Below are 21,755 nucleotides of genomic sequence, written 5' to 3' on the forward strand. Positions count from 1 at the left end.
CACCTACAACATGGGCCAAACACTGTCCACAGCACCAAATACAGTCGAAATCAATAGGACTGTAACTTAGATTATGTATAGGAAGAACACACCATGCTCTTTATAAAGTCTTGAGAATGGGTGTCCTTTTGTTGTGCTCAGCGAGGGTGTGGCATTAAGTGCTCTGACTACGGTTCCTCACTCATATAAGCGCTACAATCCCACTTACAGACACCAATCAAAAGACGGGCATTGGATGAGAGGCGGTGCCTGTGCCTGGTCTTTGGACTTTTCTGTATGAACAGTCCATACAAACCAAACCCTTACAGCAATGGTGTACATAGAGACTCTACTGTCATCTATTTTACTATTTTACTTTTGAAACACAACCTGGCCACAAACTCCAGGTCTCAAACTTGAAGCCTCAGCATAAGAGTTCTGGAATTACATGGGTGAACTACCACATCTGCTCTATTTAGAGGGGCGGAAAATAAGATTAATAAACAGAGTAAATAACCTATCAAAAGACTTCCATCTGTGCCTCCAAAGCCCGTGCTGGAGCCATATGCAGTGAGGCCACAGAACCAGACAGACAACCTCTCCCCTTTCCTGAGGTTGTGTAGAATTTGGAATGAAGTCCTGCCCTGTTTCTGTGCAGCTGTGGAAGGCTGAGGCTTCACTTAGGGTCACACCATTGCCAGTCAGATGACCCTATGGTCAGTTTGCAAGCTGAGGCTGACTAACCTGCTAACTGTGGTCTCAGCACAAGTGGTTAAGTTATTCTGGTGATGCTAAAAAGGATGTGGGAAAAGACCCACAAATTCAAGACGCATGTCCTTCAGTTAAATTGGACAAAGTGTGGCACAAAGTTTTGATATCTGATGTTAATAATACCCAAGTATCACACAGAGGTAGGAAAGTTAAGTAGTACCCAACTAACATCTAAAAACCTGAGCACTCTCTGGGCGCTAAATCCAAAGACTTCATGTTTATTATAATATACAGCTCAAAGACCAAAAAGATCATGAGTGGGCAGTTGCATGGTACAGCACCAAAATTTATGTCAAATACCAAAGCAACCTAAATATTTATCCACAGAAATAAGCAAATTACAATATGGAATTCTAGATCATTCTAGGAAACTGCTAGTCTCTCACCAACACTACCTAGCTGCAAGAATGTTTATAACAAACAGGAAAAAAAAAAGAGCTTTTCATCACCACTAACAGTGTGATGTCATCACATGTGGTCCTCTCATGGTCCGCAGTTACAAAGGAATGCTGAAAGCCACACCCTGCGCCGGGATGCCAAGATCCCAACATCTACCTTGACTTACAACTGAGCATCGCAATGCTCCGGAATGGAAACAGAGGCATGGTGGGCGTCCACAGAACCAGCATGTGCTCCCCTGATCTGCCTCCCGACAAAACTGCCATGGTCTTCCATGACAGGACCGTGTGGGCTTCTTCTGGAAGAGCCACAGTCGTACATCAGGGGCAGCCATTGTAATTCAGCACCAACAGCACCCTGGCCTGGACCGGCTGAGCTGGTTCAACCTTGAATGCCATCTCATTTCCAAAATGAAGGTTGTTCTAAGGCCCAGGTCGCTTAGATAGGCCCAGAACCTAGTCAGAGGCCTCCTTCACTGTTGCCACATGTCATTGAAGGCAATGGCTCCCCTTGCTTCTTCTCACTCTTTTTTTTTAATTTTTTTTATTCGATATATTTTTATTTACATTTCAAAAGATTTCCCCTTTCCTGGCTCCCCACTCCCGAAAGTCCCATAAGTGCTCTTCCCTCCCTCTATTCCCCCATCCAATCCTTCCCACTTCCCTGTTCTGGAATTCCCCTATACTGCTGCACTGAGTCTTTCCACTCCTCTGTTCCTATTGGACATCATTTAATATGTGGATTTTGTCTTGGGTATTCCACATTTCTAGGCTAATATCCACTTATCAGTGAGTGCATACCATGATTGATCTTTTGAGGCTGGGTTGCCTCACTTTGAACAGCAGCTGGGTGACTGGCTACCCGGCTCAGCCAATAGGCTTCTTCTCTGCTGAGTACAATAGTATCACCAATAGCTCAACCCCTCAGAGGTGCTATAGCAACACTGCAGCCTCTGCTCACTCCCCATCCCATGCTCCCGAGTCTTCTGGGCCCAGAGCAAACCTCCACGGTTCACAGTCTGCAGAGATGGCAGCCCTGAGCCGGTCTGACTCCGTGCATCTCAGCCTCACTGGTGACTGACATCAACTGACCTTCCCTTAAGGGGCTTCATGTCCTAAGCTGCTGGGTAATTAGTCCAGCTCCACGCACGGTGATAAGGGGTGTGAAGCCATGTGTGCAAAATGCTAAGAACATGCGATGCTGTCATCCCTGGCCACGTGTGGCTATTCAAACAGATGTGCCAGCAGGGGCGACGCTCTCACCGGAATTCCAACACGTCACATGGAAAGAAGAATCTAAAATACCTGATTAGTAATAGTTATATTGCTCACATGATAGAGTAATATTCCAAACACATTGGGCTAAATAAAACTTTATCTCTATTCATTTTACCCACCTTTTAAAAATGAGACTACTGCAAGTGAGAAACACAAACACAGCCAACATCTGTGTCTTGCTGCTGCCATCAGAGAACACAAGCTTGGGACAGAGTGGCAGCTTCAGAACTGTTTGTTCCTTCTCTATGCCCACCCCACCCCCACCCCCTGCTTACTGTCCACAAGAACAGCTCAGTGTTTTCAGGACATGTAAAGTTCTTAGTCATCACTGCAGTGTTGGGTGAGTGGTTCTCCTTTCCAGATCCAGGGTACCACCCAGAGACACATGACCGAGAATGGAATGGAAAGAAAGCTAGGCCCACAAGGAGAGTCTCCAGCTCTCTACCATGGTTACTGACCATCAACCTAATTCTTCATTTTGGAGGCATAGCTCTGTCATTTACGAAATGGAGGGTCAGGAGACCTTATTCTGTTGATGACAAACTGCACATGTGGAGCTCCAGGATAACCTGCAAAGGACTCTAGACAGGGTTAAAAAGTGGCACTTGAATGGTCATGCTACTTTCTACGTTTGGGGGTCTCTGAAAACAAATCTCCCCCAGGAATACATCTCCTCCTTCCGACCCACTTTCCCCCACTTCGACAGCCTTGTACTTCCAGCTATAAGCAGGAAGCCTGTTAAACTACATTGCTTTCTGGAGAAGTCAGGCCTGAAGGAGCGCCTGGAGAAATAGCCTCGCAACAAAATCACAATATTGCTAGATGATAATTGTGATGCAGGGCCAGCACCTCACAAGACTGGTGATGAGTGGAGGGACTGGCAAAGACAACAGGGAGGACTCCAGGCCGCACGCTTTGACAAAGAAGAGCATACAAAGGTCCGAGCTAGCAAACACAGAATCCACGGCATTTGAGCAGTGTGTGGAAGGCGGTGGCTGTTCAGTAGGAAGTGTATGCGAGCTGTGTCTGGCCTCAGGTCTTCCTCTACCTGTGCTGCCCCGTGTTCCCCCAGCTCCCTCACAGTCCACTCAGGAACTTGTGTGGTAAATTCTTGTGAGCGTGGAGTACCACCTGTGACACGTGTTCGAAAGCCAGCTCTTTTCACAGAGGAACTGGTAGGAGCTTCTGTCTCAAAACATCCTGTTCCTGCCAGGTGTGGAGCCACCTGTAACCCCGCCCCTCTAGCTTCTTAACTGCTGGGGCAGCAAGTTATTTCAAAGCCAGCCTGGGCTGCATAGCAAAACTCTATTTAAAAACAAGAAAGAAAGAAAAGCTAAAACTATAAATAGGTAGAGGAAGAGGAGGGGCAGCTACACTAGGCCTCTAGAATTACAGTCAACATTAGTGGTAAGGACAGTCATACATGCTCACACAGGAACATGCAGATGAGAATGTGGGTGCAGACTGAGATGGGGGCGAGCACACTTTGATGACGCAGCACTGCCTACCCACATGGGCGCAGAGAACCAGGAAGAATTATTATACCCTTATCGGTCTCAGATCATTACCATCACAGTAAGGAGCATTTACACAAAGGACTGTGCTGGGCGATTTACTAGGGCCCTGCAGGCAAATGGTTCTATCTCTGAGCTCCCAGACAGAGAGTGCTTTTCCCAAAGGCCACTCGCAGGAAGCAACACAACAGAGTCACTTCTCACAGTCCTGACCCTCTCCTTCTCAGCACACTAGAGAGAGACAAAACCTTTAAGGTAGAAACATCATTGGACACCCTTTGTTTTTGAAAACAGTAACACACACACACACACCCCACACATACACACACATGCGCACACACACATGCACACATACATAAATACACATACCACACACACTACATATACATACGTACACACATACACACACCACACCTCACACACCATACCACACACACACACACACACACACACACACCGCACACACCATACTGCATACACCATACCATGCGCACACACACACACCGCACACACCATACTGCACACACACCATACTGCACACACCACACCACACACACACACACACCACACACACCATACCACACACACCATACCGCACACACACCACACAAATACACCACACCCACACACACCACACCCACATACACATACACATACACGCGCGCGCGCGCACACACACACACACACACACACACACACACACACACGACTGAATTGTCTAAGATGTTGCGACCTTCGCCATGGGATACCCATGGGATGGCATCTACAATTCTGTAGCACTGTGCCTTGTTGATCTTCCAGCCTACAGAGACCTTCCTTTCATGCTGATGTGATTGACAAAATAAAAAGTGACTTCCCTTAGACTGAAAAATGGTACAGATAACAGAGCTATGATTAAAAGTGAGCGGAAAACACACAAAAAAGTTTATCTAACTCAGGCTCATTGGGCTACAGCAGCCGATTAGTAATTGCGTTAGACTGACTGTTCACAAGAACCCCAAGGTGTTTGGGGTGCAGATTCCTAGGAATCTTCCCTAACATGTTGATCAACTGCCTGTGGAGGCACCCTCTGCCCAGGCTGGAACAGTGAGCACCCCACCTCCAGTGGACCCAGCTCGCCGCAACGAGTCTGCCTATCAGAGCTCAGGAACCCTCTCTCATTGGTGTGATTCTCTACATGAGGACACAGCACTGTCAACCAAGAGACGCCCCAAGAAGATGGGCTACAGTGGGGGGTAGAAACAGATTTGCAGGAACCATTTGATGGGGAGAAAACAGTGGCTTATGAGTGTCTCAGGGGCAGGGGCCATATCTACTCTGCCTTTGTAGTGCCCTAAGACGTGCCCACCCTGCCCCACCCCAGATTCTCAGAAGCTTGTTTTTAGTTCCTGGTCAAGTCCTACTTTTAGAATTTTTAAAGATACTTTTAGCTGAATACTGAAACAAGTCTCAGGTGCCACAGTGGTCTGAAAGATTCGGTTTGACTCTTTGTGGGGTGGATAGGGGTAGAGGTGGGGGTAGACTGGAACCCACGGCTTTATACATGCAGGTTTCCACAACAGAGCCACATTCTTAACATTCCCAGCCATACATGATTTGGTTTGACTCACTGGATTCCAGTCCTCAGAATGGATTTAGCTATGTAGGGAAGTCGGATGGAGGGGAAAGGAGATAGGGAGGGCTAGAATGGTATCTAGAACCACTCCAATCACTAAACCCGCTGCCACTACAACAGACCGCAGCCCTGGCACCTTTGAGAAGGTAGAGGGGAAGCCAGCCCCAGCTCCAGCTGCTATTACAGGATAGTCATGTGGTTTCTAGGTGAAGTGTCCCCCGTAGGCTTCTGTCTTTGAACACCCGGCCCCGACTGATGGCGCTCTTGGGAAGTTGATGGAACCTTGGAGGGTAGAACCTTGCTGGAGAGGCATGGGAGTGAGCACGGGCTTTGAGGTTTTATAGCCAGGCCCCACATCATGCTCATGCGCAGGCTCTCTCTGTCTCTTGTCTATCCCTCCCTCCTTCTCTTCCTCCCTTCCCTACTTCTCCCTCTCCCCCTCCCCCCATGCACTCCCTCTCCCACCCCCTCTGCCCCCTCTCTCCCCCTCTCTTTTCTTCTCTCTTCCTCCCTCCATCCTTCCATCCCTCTCTGTTTCAGGACTGCCAACCTGACAGGCAGCCATGTCCCCGGTATTATGCATTTCCTCACATAATGGAGTGTATCCCCACTGGAACTTTAAGCTAAAATACACACTTTCTTCCTTAAGCGTTTTTGTCAGGGTGTTTTTATCACAGCAACATAAAAGTAATTGAGAGAGCCGCTAAACAAAGGCAAGTGCACCCCAAGGCAAGTGCACCCCCTTCTGTCTATGAGCGAGATACCTCCAGCTACAGTGCTGACCTTACAGAGACAAAGCATGGCGACTGGTGGCCATCACAGAATGTCTGAAGCACCTAGTATGCAATGAGGCCATCCTCTGAGAGATACATGCTTCAAAACATGCAAGTTATATTCATCTATGAGTCCTGAAAGATGACAGAAATGGTCCCATGGGCGGAGAAACGGAAAAACTATACAGACCACCTAAAAAGATCTGTAAGTGCCTTCAGAATTGTTGTAAGAAAAGAACCAATGGGTCTTTCCATACATTTGATTGAGTAAAGAGAAATTCAGAGGCCAACCCCTAGTCTGCATGAGAAGCCCCTGTCCTGAATGCTCACACATTCTAGGTAGAGCCATGCCTGATGCTCTCCCATGGTCTCTCTGTCCATCTACTTGGCCAGGCATAGACTATCAGAAAGCAGGAACCTCCTGAGCCTTCTCTGAGCCTCAGACACCTAGCACACTTCTCAGCCCTGGCTTTTGTACACCTGGAATGAATATTCACGTGTGAGTTGCCTACCAGTAAGTCAATCTCACTTCCTAAAATCCAGGTGTCTTAGTTACGATTTCTATTGCTGCAAGCAACACCATCACCAAAAAGCAAGGTGGGGAGGAACAGGTTTATTCAGCTTACATTTCACACTGCTGCGTATCACCAAAGGAAGTCAGGACAGGACCTCAAGAAAGACAGGAACTCGAACACCATAGGAACCTGGAGGCAGGGGCTGAGGCAGAGACCACAGAGGAGTGCTGCTTACGGGCTTGCCTCCCATGGCTTACTCAGCCTGCTTGCTTACAGAACCCAGGACTACCAGCCCAGGGATGACACTACCCACAATGTCCTGGGCCTTCCCCCACTGATTACTCATTGAGAAAAATGCCTTCTCGCTGGATCTCCTGGAGGCATTTCTTCAACTGAGGCCCCTTCCTCTCTGATAGAGGCCTCTTCCTCTAGTTTGTGTCAAGTTGACACACAAAATCAGCCAGTACATCAGGACTAGCTGAGGAGCCCAGACTGTACTCAGGTACAGAAGGGGGCAGGTAGCAGGAACTGTCTGTTTCTCCCCTATAATAAACTGCAAGTCCCAATGCAAAGTCTTGACTACTTCCATAGCTGAGTTACTAACAATGACAAGGGACAGAGCCTGGCCAGGTGATTCACACCCATACTGCAAAACTGGCCAACTAATTGCAGATGCTCTGCAAGCCAGTGGAAGCAGCGGCAAAGCAAGAAAGATAGGCAGTGATGGAGTGCTCACTGGAACAAAGAGCAAAGGTAGCTGCTTCCAGATAAAGCCAAAATCTGGTCCATACAGTCATCCCTGGGAGGAATCCTTAGAGAATTAATCCCCAGTGCTCTCAAATACCAAAATTCAGTCCCTCATATACAATGGCATACTTGCATGCAACCATACACATCTTCCCATGTACTGTAAGTTCTATACGAGGTGATTTATAGCACCTGACACAGTGTACACACTGTAGATGCAGTGTAAGTAGTCACTGGACTGCCTGCAGTCAATACACACAATCGTTGTTTTCCAAATATTCTCTGTCCAGAGCTTATTGAACCCATTGCTGACAAACCCCCAGATACAGAGGAACAGTCGTATGTTTTATCCAAGTTTTCCTCTAAAGGAGAAATCAGAAAAGAGAAATAACATGTGTGGTGCTTTGAATATACTTGCCCCAGGGAGTGGCACTATTAGGGGGTGTGGCCTTGTTGGAATAGGTATGTTACTGTGGGGATGGGCAATGAGACCCTCCTTCTAACCACATGAGAGCCAGTCTTCTCCTAGCAGCCTTCAGATGAAGATATAGAACTCTCAGCTCATCCTGCACCAGGTCTACCTGGTGCAGCCATGTTCCCACCTTGATGATAATGGCTTGAACCTCTGAACCTGTAAGCCAACCCCAATTAAATGTTGTCCTTGTAAGAGTTGCTTTGCTTTGGTCATGGTATCTGTTCACAGCAGTAAAACCCTAACTAAGACAACATGGGAAAGGATCGCAGTGGTTTGAAAGAGAAGACATTCCTGGCAAACCTCACCTTAACTTCAGCAATGCTCAAGAGGGAACTCTTCGTCAGCTAGAAGTTAGGTTTGATAACAACCAATCATCAGCTCAAACATCAGCACCACTGATTGTGTCATAGCACAAGGTGCAATGTTATGCTGCTAAGTGGTCTGTCTCTAATCATCTTAAAGAGCCTGCAAGGGAGAAGTAGTCTATGAGTTACTCTCTAATCTCTGAGACCATGCAACTAATGCACGGGCTGAGACTCGAACCCACACTCTAAAGTCCATACCTACATCACACTGAACAAAGGTCATCCCTACAAAGAACGTTTCCTGTGATTACAGAGTACCTAGAACTGGCTATAACAGGGCTAATGGTCGACCAGAAAGTTCTGAGCATCCCTAAAGTCCCCTAGAAGAAGACTCTCAAATGCAAATGACCAGTAGTTAGCTGGTGTCTGTCTTTTTTTAAAAAAAGATTTACTTATTTATTGTATGTAAGTACACTGTAGCTGTCTTCAAACACCCCAGAAGAGGACATTAGATCCCATTACGGATGATTGTGAGCCATCATGTGGTCACTGGGATTTGAACTCAGGACCTTTGGAAAAGCAATCAGTGCTCTTAACCACTAAGCCCAGCTGTTGTCTTTCAAATACTAAGTACTAACTGATGAGCACACTGAGATACTCAAATTGGTAAATCTCTATGCTGAAAACATAGTATGCTGGATTACACTGAGGGCAAGTCAAATGCATGTAGATTCTGATCAGTAATTCTGCATCCAAAAGCTCAGACCTTCTGCACTACATCATGGCCCCCTCTTGCCTGCCAGAAGTCTTGCCTAGATTGCACATGAATTGAGACCATGGACACTCAGACTGGGCATGACTGCTGTGGTTGGGAAAAGACTGTAGGAGATGATCAGGCCACACCCTTCAACCGGCAAACACAGTTCCACACAATTGCAAAAAAGAAAATCAGTCTTGACTCCCAGAGAGCCATGTCCAGTTATGGAGCACATTTTACTGGCACCGGTCTGAGCTCTTCCCTGCGGCCTTTCACCTCTCCTTGTTGATTCTAATTCTACTCTCTACTGTTAGCCATGTGACCTCGAGTAGGCTGCTTCAGACACTGACACCAGCAAGGATGACTGTAAGCTGTACACTGGTCTGGGATATGAGATGCACAATCATTCTAGCGTCTGGTTTGTCCTTTCTTTCACTGTCTCCTGTGCAGTCTGATGATCTGTGTCTTTTAAAAACAAAACAAAACACAAAAAAAAACAATGGGATTAAAATAGAAGTAGAACAGTTCTGCTTTCTCCGAAGACATCTGCCAATATTGTGTCATTTGCTTCCACTGGGGAACTAGATCTGCATTCTCAACAGTCGTTTATTGGGGCCGGAGGGGGGCAGCACTGAGGGTCTAAGATGTTTTGCAAGTCATACTTTCCTTTTAATTCTGGCCTGTCCTTTCCTCCCACTACTCTTATCGCATGGCAAACTAATTACCTTGGATCATCTAAATCTACCTTCCAGAGGAGTGATTCAGCCTGCTGCAAGATGGCACTGGTTTGATGGCGGCCTCTGAGCTGAGGGAGTCCCCAAGATCACTCTGTTGTGTTTGGGAAGCTCTTACTCCCTTGGTTTCCCTGAACTGACTGTCACATTCTCTCATTGTTGTTGCAGGACTCAGATAAAACATAGTTCTTATCATGAACATGAGCTGTCTGCACACGTCTCTCTCAAAATCAAAACCACTGTATGGCAAAAAAAAAAAAAATAAAGGAAGCTAAGAAAAACCACATCTGGAGGTCCAAGGTGCCGAACAAGGGGTCTGTTGCTAAGGCGACAAAGCAGCACAGAGCCAGCAGTTCTTCCAGTTAGATATTAGTTTTGTTGCGCTGTGCTGACAGAGAGGCCCGCTACTAAGGTCTGCACTAGTTAATGAACTCAACACTTTCTCTTGTGGACTTACTATGTGGTGAGCACTGTGATGGGGCCTTGAACTGAGGAGTCACTATTCAACGTGGGTCACATTTTCAGATACAGCTGGCATGACATTCCCTATGTCGCCCTGCAAGTGATGTGTTCACTGTGTCCCCCCTCCCCCATGGCTTCCTCACAGCTAACGGAAAAGATCCCTTTCCTATGGCGGGGTGTTCTGAATTGTTCACACTTCCCCGTCTCCCATAAATACTTGAAATTAACTCCTATCATTCTACTGAAACTGCTTTTCTAATAGCAAAATCTAGAGACAAGTCCTCCCCTCCTCCAATTACAACTTCGGTCCTTCTAACGCCTTTGGGGCATCCTCCCTGTCCACCACTGCATTCATGGTGACCAGCAACTTGTTGGTTCAGAAATGTTTACTTCACTCTACTTCTTGGATAAAGATTCTGATATCCACATAGTCTGACTCCAGACACTGTCCACAGGCAGTCCGCTAAAGATGTCCAAACTGGGTTTTTATACACACACACACACACACATTCTAATAATAATCATATATTATTATGGGTACACACACATACACACACACCACATACACATACACACATGCATGCATGAGCACACACATGTGCACAACACACACACTCACTTTATACAATACTCTAGTCTAGCAACAGGAAAAACAAAAAAAACATAGCAGTCAGAGGTGCTTCATGGAGAAGGGCTCTCTGGTGCAGGGAGAGCCCTAGAGTGCCTGGGGCAAAACACTGGAAACAGAGGAAGGACCTGAGTAAAGTCCTGAGCAGGGCGCGTGGTAGGCAGAGGAAAGTGCTAGACAGCACAAAGGAAGGAGGACTAAGGAGGCACCAGCTCGATGGGGTAGATGAGCAGCAGAAAGCCCTCCGATTCCCATGCCACTCGTGCAGATGCCTTGAGCATGTTAGACAGACCTGGAGACTCAGAGGAGCTCCTTGTACACACAATAAGCTTAGGTATATTTCAGTCCCACACTGATTACCTGCTCATTCTCCTCCCTCGAACTACGTCTGCCCAGCTGCCATCACTCCTGCACAGCTGCCCACATCCTGACCAGACTCTCCACCTGTGCTGCAAAAACCTGGTGGCAGGCACATATTCAACAGTTGGACACTGTCTTAGTTCTTATCCTATTACTGTGGCCAAGGCAACTTATAAAAGAAAGTATTTAACTGAGGGCTTGCTTACAGGTTCGGAGTGTTAGTCCACACTCACCATGGTGGGCAGCACAGCAGCAGGCTAGTAGGTGTGGTGCTGAAACAGTAGCTACGAGCTTACATCTGATCCACCAGCAGCATACAGGGACAAGGCTGGAGAGGGTTTCTGAATCCTCAAAGCCCACCCCCAGTGACACACTTTCTCCAAAAGACCACGCCTCCTAATCCTTCCCAGATAGGTGCACTAGCTGGGGACAGAGTATCCAATCCTGTGAGTTCCAGTGTGAACATGGAACCCCAGCCCCCAGCCCCAAATCCAACCGGTTCACAGCTTCACTCTCTCATAGCAATCAGAGCAACTGATTCTTTGTTTCCTTCTTACTCAAAGAAGCAAGAGTTGATAACGTTCCCGGAAATGACATGAGCAAAGCCACAGAGCCACAGAGTCCTCAGTGTGAAGGCCAGGGCCATTCATTGCCCTGTTGCCCATGGCAACCACAGTAACCTTTCTAGGTCTCAACTTATTTGTTTGTAAAACAGGAATTTCATGACCAGCATTACAGAGTTGTTTTGAGGATTAAACGATAAAGAGCCCAGCACACTCTCAGTGTTGAGAACAAAACTGCTGATGGATCCGAACTCTCAGGGAATCCTGGATCTTCGGGATGGAAATGTCTCGGGATGCTCTTTCCTTGGGATCCTTTTAGCTACCACGGGACCTTCTGCAGTGTTCCTATTCGATAGGAAGCTTTTGCTGAGTTTTCTCAAGTCTGCAGTTGGAAACATAAAATGGTCTAGGGTAGGAGATGGAACCCCTCCCTCTCCAGAGTCTGATGGGGAAATCCCCCTAAGTATCTTCTGTAATGAATAACACAAAAGATGGGCCTTGAAAACTACAAACAAAGGTGAGTCAGAAAAGCACTGTCCATCAGTGTCACTGAGAAGAACGAAGTCTGCTAGTACCATGGCCATAACCAGAGCCTCAGAACCTACACACATCAGGGCAGACTCGGGTGACCCAGAGCAATGGCTGACATCGGGAAGTGACCTATTCACTGCAACCTCTGACTGCCAAAGCAATGAGGCCAGAAGCCTGCTATCTTCTGTAACTGGAGCTCTTGTGTAAGCAAACCAAAATCCTGCTTAGTGCAAACGAAGACGTCACGAATCTTACATTCCCGCTAGCCTTCCCAGAGTGTCTTCCCCCCTGACCTATCACATGTGCTTGCCTGACTGGACCCAGTGCCACCCAGCTGCTCCAATAAACTGTTACATTCCTTTGCTTTGAATGTCTGACACTTTCTTCTTTCTCTGGTCGAGATGTCATGAGCCCTTATTTAGCACACTGATCCACGCAGCTGCACCCAGGCATGCGTCGTAGGGGAAAGGCCTAGTTTGGTCTGCATGTATAGAACAGGAGCTGCTACAGAATTAGCTTCCTGATCACCCCCCAGATCGTGATAGTCTGATCCTAAATGACAGAGTTTACAGAAGACCGTTCATTCTATTCACAAATAGAGGATTCAGACTTTCAGAATGACAACTTGATAATCCAGATTCTATATCCTCTTTAAGATTAAGCCCCGGGGGGCTGGAGAGATGGCTCAATGGTTAAGAGCACTGACTGCCCTTCTGAAGATCCTGAGTTCAAATCCCAGCAACCACATGGTGGCTCACAACCATCTGTAATGAGATCTGACGCCCTCTTCTGGTGTGTCTGAGGATAGCTACAGTATACTTAACCATAAGAATAAATAAATCTCTGGGCAGGAGTGAGCGGGGCTGACTGGGGCAAGCAGAGGTCCTGAATGCAATTTCCAGCAACCACATGAAGGCTCATAACCATCTGTACAGCTACAGTGTATTCATATACAAATAAATAAACAAACAAACAAACAAACAAGATCAAGTCCCAGGACTAATGAATTTTTAAAAAACAAATATCCTTTCTTTGTAAAGTTTCTTTTCAATCACAACATACTGGCTTACACAGGGGCCTACCATGAGCCACGCCTTTACAGGCAAGAAGTTACCAAACAGTGTTTCTAAAACCTGGGATGCCCTTATCACCAGGGTGTCCTCCTTCACACATGGGCTCCTTTTTAACAAGAAACCTAGGGAGGTTTAGGACCAGACAACTGACAAGCAATGGCAGCACAGCTGGGCCACACCGGAGCCTCGTCATTTATTCACCTTACTTTGGGCAGCCTAACTTTGCTGAAGTTCAAGTGTACGCGTGTGACTTTACAGTGTCCCCAGCGCTTGCTTACAGGGAACTTAAAAGGCCCTCTGCACCATGCTCAGCTCCTAAAAACTCTCGTCAGAATCAGCGGCAGCCCTGGGCCTCAGGACCTTAGCTAGCTCTTCTCGGTGCCTCAGGACCTTAGCTTGCTCTCCTCCGTGCTGCCCAATTAGCCATGAGCATGTCTGAGACCAGGACTTAAACTCAAGACCTGGCCCACTGCAGAATATCCAAAGCACTGACACGAGGACTTCCCATAAGCCTTAGCAGTAAGGGGATGTGGACGGGCCAGACGCCAACATGGTAGAATGCCTACATGAGCAGTATTGGCTCCAAGTGGAGCCTTGGACACAGTTCCTGTCGCTTCCTCAGGCAGAGGCTGCTCTTAGGGAGTGGCACCAGGCAGCGAGGTGCCCCTGAGCACCACAGGGAGGAAGGGACGCTTGCCTAGGGCTTTCACTAGCCGCCCATTTATCCAGCCTTGCATGGCTTCCCCCCAACTCCCTTGGGGAAGATTCAGGACTCCCACTCTTCCTCCAAAGCTGTCCTCAGTCCTGCCTCAGGGGGCTCCTCTCGTGGAAGACCTAAGATTCCAAGTTCCGGTCTCTGCACTCCCCTGCTGTGACCCTTAGCAGGATGCGCACCGGGGACTCCGGGTTAGGGTGCGGGGAGGAGGCTTTGGTTCCGTGCCTGGCCCTCAGATCAAACAGTTCATTGTTCCTCTTCTTTCTCAACAGCTCAGCCTAGGATTCTGACAGAAGTAGTCCAGTTGTGATTCACACATTAGTATGTGACTGATGAATCATTCTCTCTATCACACAGATGTGTCCCAAGTCCTGGGGATTTGGGAAGGAATAGATCGACCTTCTGCTGCTTAGGTATGGGGGGGAGAATAAGACCTTCTTTTCTGGTCTTTTTCTTGGATGGGAAACTGTGTGAAGACTTAAGAACTAAGAACTGAGGAAATTAGAAAAGGTAAGGCTTGTCCCGTTTTGCAGGATTAAGAGTTTACTAAACAGAGCAAGGCAAAGACTGGGTCGTGTATGAGGCTGTTGTGGTCAGGGCTGGGGAAGCTCAACTCCCCTACTAGAAGGCCTCTGCTCTGGGAATCCCTGGCTCCAATCCAAGCAGGGGTCATCATGATCACGACCCCTCTGTCAAACCTCTTTGTCAAAAATGTGTTTACATTACAATTCATAACAATAGCAACAAAAATACTTTTGTGACTGGGGGTCACCACAACAAGAGCAGCTGTATTAAAGGGTGGCCAGGTTAGGGTGACTGAGAACCACCAGTCCAAACTGTGAGGCGCTTTGGTGGAACGTGAAGTCCCATCTGGCAGATCGCAGGCAAGCTGCGGCCCACCTTCGTCCACTCACAGCCGGTACCCAGCCACCCTGACCAGCTGATGCTGAACTCAGTCAAGTCTACATCGGAATGTCAGGCTTACTCAAGGGGACAGAGATGAGACACAAAGGAGAATGTAACCTCCCTGAGAGGAAAGGGAACATTCTAAAGGGACACCTGGAACCATCGCGTTAGCTGTCAGACTACAGAAATGATGGACCCCAAGAATCCAGAATTCTCCTCAAGGATCTTAAAAGGCTGAGTTCCTGGGGATGAGCAGAGCAGAAAGTTGTCTCCTGTAGGAAGGGTAAACTGGTCAGCAGAGCACACAAGGGGAGACAAACTGAGAGAACGGTTGACGGAGATCAGACCGTGTCCAGGACTGCTAAGTGGTGTGTGCTTCCTGACACCTGCTTAAGCCTCATCCATGTTAGATCACAAACAAGCTTGAGGAAAGAGGTTGTTACATCTGTTTCTCTTCCCAGGCTGTTAGGGCTCAGGAGCTCACCCTAAAATTCAGCAACCGGAACAACTACAGGATCAACCTGAGAAACATTATGTTGTGTCTAGAGGAACCAAAGTCCCAAAAGAAGGCTATACAATTCAAACCTGGGTTTACATTCCACTGCTGCCCTTTACCACCAAATACACACACACACACACAGACACGCACACACACGCACGCACGCACGCACGCACGCACGCACGTGCAAACACCCCTCCCCAGAGCCCAGTTCTGAGCACTACAGCTAATTTCATTCAGAGTGGGTGCTGTAAGCAGCTATGCCTCTCTGTTGCTAAACTAATTATCAGTGTCTTTGTTTCTATCTTGGGGAGGCTTCAAAGAGCCCCACTAGGGAGCAGGTGGAGTTTGAGCCCAGAGGCACAGGGCTGCTCTGTCTCTAAGGCAGACAGAGAAAGCTTCCAAATCCTTTCTGCCTCCCCTCCTCTGGTATGCCCCTCCCCCTCCCCCTGTTCTCAGCCTCCATTGGATCAAGTTTCCTCTGGCTCAGAGGATCCAGAAGATCTCTAGGCCTCACACTGAGTCCCTTTCAGAGGTCTCACATGACAGCCTGGAAGACGCAGCTGTTCCCAGTGAGAGCATTAATAATACAGGCCTTTTTCCGCAAACTCTGGCAAACAGTCTGAAATGACAAGTGGAAACACTGTGTCAAAATTCTCCCTGGGGCTGAGGGTGGGGTGGCCAGAATAACTCACCTTTATCTGGAGGGACTTGGTGTTCTCAGGGGGAGGCTAGAGGAAATAGCTAGGGGTCAGAGGGAGGGGCAGAAGCACAGGCATTGGTCAGTGAACCCTCACCAGTGGGCTTCAAGGGGAATGTTGTGGAGGCAAGAAGCAGGGGAATACTGCCCTGTGACTTGTTGGCCCAGTGGTGAACAAACCCAGAGATTTCCACTTGGCAATAGCAAACTACAGCGGTACAGTTGCTGATTCAGAAAACCTGAAGGGCACCACAGGGAGAGAGGCTCAAGGACTTACATGCCCTTTGTTCATAGGGTCTCTGTGCCTAAGACAGCAATGCACTCATTCATGAAGGACCAATAACTGAAGTAGGGCAGGCTATAAAGGAAGGAAGCCCAGGCTCAGCACCCACGGCAGATTCGACACATAACTGAAGCCGGCACTTCGCTCCCTCTCAGCCTCAGGTCCCTCAGCAGGAAGATGTGGAATGATACCACGTAGTTTAAAGGTCCACTTAAGAATGTGATGGATGAAGAACATTATCCCTCACCCCGAGGCAATGCGTGGCCTCCACAAACGGGCTTCTCATCCTGGGACACAGAGCTAGCTGTTCCTGACTGCCACCAAGTCTGGCTTCTGTTCTGGGGAGAAGGGCAAGGTTGTGGGTGAACAGGGTACAAAGCAACTGGCTGTGCCTCCTGGGCATCTTGCACTAGCCGGGTCTGACCTGTGGAGCCCAGGATAACCATCTTTGAGGTAGGGAGGAGAGTGGGCCCCATGCAGCTTTCGGAGTTTCTACACCTGCTAGGCTCTGGAGTATCAGGGCTTGGCAGACCAAGGTTTCCTCCAGCATCCTCCCAGCTACTTCTGTCCCCTGGGCCAGAACGGGGACGTGGCAAGCCAAACAGCTAGGGCTCAGGGTTAAGGAGAAACTCACTCAGCTGTGTATGCTCAGACTGGTACCCATAGCTAGCAGAAGCTTGTCTAGACCTGATCAAAACCCTGAGGGTCCGACATCCCAGATCCAACCTCACTCACCTCTGTTGTGTGGGTACAGTTGAGCACTCTCATAGAAACCTCTCTGTGCTGTATTACTGCTCAGTGGGGCAGACAGTACACACACACTCATGCACACACACACACACACACACACACACACACCAGAAGGGCGATAAGAGAGAAGTTGAGAAGTGGATCAACGGGGAAGTTTGCTGCAGGAGAGAGAGACGTGGTGTGGAGAAGCCGCTGGTGTGTGTGTAGACAGGAGAAGCTCAGGGTAGAGGAGCAGCAGCAACAGAAAGCTAGAAGAGAAGCAAAACTGAGGAGAACCCTGAGTCCGGGGAAAGATCGGCTATGCCCACCTAGCAAGGGTTGGTTCACTCTCCACTGGTCCCCTGGCACAAGTTTGGTTCTCATTGCCTACCTGTGGTGTGGATCATGCCACCAGAGGGACTGGCATAGAACATGAAAAGTTGCACATGTCTAAATCCTGGAAATCTCAAGAACTCAGATTAGAATCTCACCCTGGGACCAGCAGAAGTAGGGCTAACTCCATCCGTGTTTCCGTGCCTGCCTCAGAGCATGTAACCAGGGGACCTCCAACCAGGTGACCATGAGCTGTCAGTCACATACCCAAGCACCTAGAACACCTCTCCATGCTAATGCTAATGCAGCATCTCAGTAGCCTTAGCCACACACACACACACACACACACACACACACACACACGCACGTCCCAACCACACCAGGATCCTTTTCATCCGGACTGGACTCCACTTCACCCTCCTCAACCAGGTATACAGCAGCTGTTCCCTGTCCTCTCCAAGCAGGTGTGCCTAAAGCACCCAGACACCACAAGAGGAGAGGAAGAACTTAGAACTATACCTACCTTCAGGACCCTCACCACAGCCTCCTAACCAACCTCTGTGTCAAATGCCTTACCTGTACTAGATGAAGTCTCCCTCAAGACTAGCTCTGAAGAATCAAAAGTGCCTCCGACACTTAAAACAACCCCTGTGTTTAATCTGCCCTGAGGAAATTTCTTAGCCTAGCAGGCAAACGTATACGCCTGGCTACCGCCCTTAGAATCCACAGCCCCTCACACTCTTGCCTTGTTTACCTACCCCAGCCAGGTGTCCTGACCTCACAGGACTGTTCTTCAATTCCACCTGCCAAATCTGAGCACTGCAGTCGGGTCACCCCATCTCCTTCCTCCAGAGATCATGCATCCCGGCCTGCCAAAGCCTCAAGCTATTTACAGATGTGGGAGCACCGATTACTACTGAGCCAGTAACTGCGCACACCTCAAAGAACTGCAAATACAGAGCCTCTACCTGCTCTACAGGTGACGGAAAAGCAGTTTGTCTCTAACCAACTGTGGGCTTTGGCATCCCCTCAGTAAACAACTGAAGGAATTAGTGAATGAGATCCTCCTGCCGGAAGCACAGAACTAATCTCACACAGAATAAAAATATTTTCATCTATTGCTTGGAAAGATGACACGACCAGGAACGGATTGTGGCAATGCCCGCTCAACTCAGTAATTACTTTAAAAAAAAAAGTAAATTTCTCTCTCTCTCTCCCTCTCCCTCTCTCTCTCTCTCTCTCTCTCTCTCTCTCTCTCTCTCCCTCCCCCTCTCCCTCTCTCCCTCCCTTCCTCTCCCTCCCTCTCTCTCCCAATCTCTCCCTCCTTCTCCCTCTCTCTCCCTCCTTCTCCCCCTCTCTCTCCCGCTCCCTCTCTCTCCCTCTTTTCCTCCTTCTCTCTCTCTCCTCTCTCCTCTCTCTCCCCCTCCCTCTCCCTCCCTTCCTCCCTCTCTCCTCTCTCTCCCTCCCTCTCTCCCTTTCTCTCTCTCTCCCTCTCTCTCTCTCTCTCTCTCTCTCTCATTTTCTCCCTGCCTCCCCTTCGCTCCCACACTTTTATTTACTATGTATTGGTTTTGTGGCTACCTGTGTGAGCGCATGTGCCACAGCACTGTGTGGAGGTCAAAGGACAGCTTGCAGAACTTAGTTTTCTCTTTCTACCATGTGAGTCCTGGGATGGACTCACTTCAGGCTTGGTAGGAAAAGGTTTTACCCACTGAGCCCTCTCTGCATCATTTTTCTAACCTGGGCTATTTTCATGGGTGAGTAACTGCACCTCAGTCAAGCTGTCTGAAAATTTTATATTACAATCTAAGCCCGTCGTGGTGTCATGGTGACACTGCAGTCAGTGGAGTGCTGAACAGAGTCACGAGCACACTCCACAACAGAAAAAGATGGCTAATCCCGAAGGCTCAGTCCCAGAGTCCTCACGAGTCCCAGAGTCCTCAGAGTACCCACGGATACCAGCAGGTGAAAGGCTGCGCATGGTGTCAAGAAGGGAGGGTCCTGAACGGCCAAGGTCTGGTTATAGTCATCACCCAAGCACAAAGCCCCAAAACCCTCCTGAACATCATCACACAAGGCCTACAGCCAAGGCCTAGAAGCCCGGGTCAGAGCCACTTCCTCCTGAAGGAGCGTCCCGTCTCTCAGGCGGCACACTCCCATGGCATCGGTTTCCTGCACAAAATCTGTGACTTCACATTTGCTGGTCTGAGTATTTATGTCTCTCTCTTTAGATAGCATATAGAAGGCAGCGGACTAGGCTCACGTATTCACACAGAGCCTGGCACAGAACCAAGGTGAGTCACACAATGAGTAAGAGATGCTTCCCCGAATGGCCGGGTGAGGCATACACCCAGGTTTCTTCGAGCTGCCCTGCCCTGTGTGTTCATGTAGTGGCACCTGAAGGAGAAACAGACAAGTACCAAGTATTTGGCTTGAGAAAGCCAGTACTTGGAAGAGTGAACACTACTCTGGGGCCACTTCCACCACCACCCTCAGTCTGCCCTCCTCTCTGCCCATGAAACAGCTGTTCCTCTTACCTTCCTCAAAGGGAAGGGTACCAGAACCCAGACTGGTCAGAACAGACTGTCTATACCCTGTCCCAGCCATTCCTGACAGGCAGAAGCGGGATACACTGAAGGTTACCTCTGCCAGGCCAGTGGCTGAGAGTTTTAGAACTAGTAAGGTCACATGCTATCCCGCAGGTCAACCTCTCCCCGGGGTGTGTATGTATGAAACACAGTTGTGTTTCCCAGATGGGTATGGTATCTGGGACCTAAGCCCCACCCATGCTTGTGCAGAGTGGGTCCCCTCAGGTCTCCAAGGAAGTTCCCACTCTCCCCGGAAATGTGTTCTCTCCCATCGACCCTGTTTTCCATCAAAAATACCCAAACTGCTCCTGCTCCAGGAAAAACTGGCAGCAAATTCTCTTTCCTTGTGAGTTCCTAGGGGTGGCCTGTGACCCTTCAGACTCACAGCAAGGTGACCACACACTGTAGGGTCTTGGCACAAATCTAGCTAGTACACAGGTCGAGTAGGAGGACCAAGAGGCGGCTCCGACATTACTGGGGTGCGATGACTACCGGTTTGCTAGCTGTAAAACCTCTCTGCATGCCTGCTTCTCGGTACAAGTATTTGCATTGTGCCCATCATACAGATGTGGTGACAGTAAATTGAGTGAACGGGAAAACAAACTCACTGCCCATAGCATTGCCAATGCTAGCTGCCTACGTTCTGTCTCCAGTGTGCAGAAGCTGCCAGTCTGCCTAGAAGCAGAAAGAGTAGATGACCCTGGGCTTCAGGTGGGCCTGAAGATGGCGAGCTGCCCTTGGCTCTGTCAAAGCAAACCACGTTGAGAAAACAGGCTCCTGGGGCCAGTTCCGGAGGCATAGACGCTGGTCCACTGGTACTGGGGAGGGGCAGCGTGAGTCCACAGTAAAAAGCACTTACAGCTGTTTGTTCTCCTGTGGAGAAAAGGAAAAGACTGTCCTGCCTGGAAACACACACACACACACACACACACAGCTCGATGAAACAGCTTCTTCCTTAGCCACCCGGAACAGTGAACCAGGGCAAAGGACAAAGAGGGAGAGCATGCCCCGGGGCAGTTCTCAATGTGGTGGACCAGGAAAGCCAGCACCAGATCCACCCGCTTCCCATGGGAGGGCACGCAAGGCTGCACCTGCCTAGGCCAGGGCAGACCCGAGTCTCCATCAGAACATCATGAGGAGCAGCAGTTGTTAGTGCCTGAAGAGAGCACACTCACATCCCCGGAAGTGGCCGGGGAGGTGCGAAGGGTGTGCAGGGGGGCATCCCTCTACCAAAGATTCTGGCAGTTTCTTTAAAAATTAAACATGTTTGCCATAGAACGCACTGGCTCTAGCCCTGGGCTCTTGTCCAAGAAAATAAAGAAAAAGGAAAAGAAAAAATAGAAGAAACCCCACATTCACACAAAAGCATGTGACTGCTGACTTCAGCCCATTCTTAACACCCTCAAGCCTGAGAATAATTAGACCCTGCAATGGGTGAAGGGCTATAGCGGTTGGAATGAGAAATTGGTCCCCTCCAGCTAAGGTGTTTGAACACTTGGTCTCAGGTGGCAGGGGAGTGACCTT

At 48.8% G+C, this 21,755-nt stretch overlaps 1 protein-coding gene across 4 annotated transcripts in view; it reads right to left on the reverse strand.

The window, feature by feature from the left end:
- St6gal1 (ST6 beta-galactoside alpha-2,6-sialyltransferase 1) overlaps window positions 1–21,755 on the reverse strand; it is a 131,144-nt gene that overhangs the window by 71,913 nt on the left and 37,476 nt on the right. The window lies entirely within an intron of this gene.

This window comes from Apodemus sylvaticus, chromosome 15 (genome assembly GCF_947179515.1).
Source record: "Apodemus sylvaticus chromosome 15, mApoSyl1.1, whole genome shotgun sequence".
NCBI classification, from domain to species: domain Eukaryota; kingdom Metazoa; phylum Chordata; class Mammalia; order Rodentia; family Muridae; genus Apodemus; species Apodemus sylvaticus.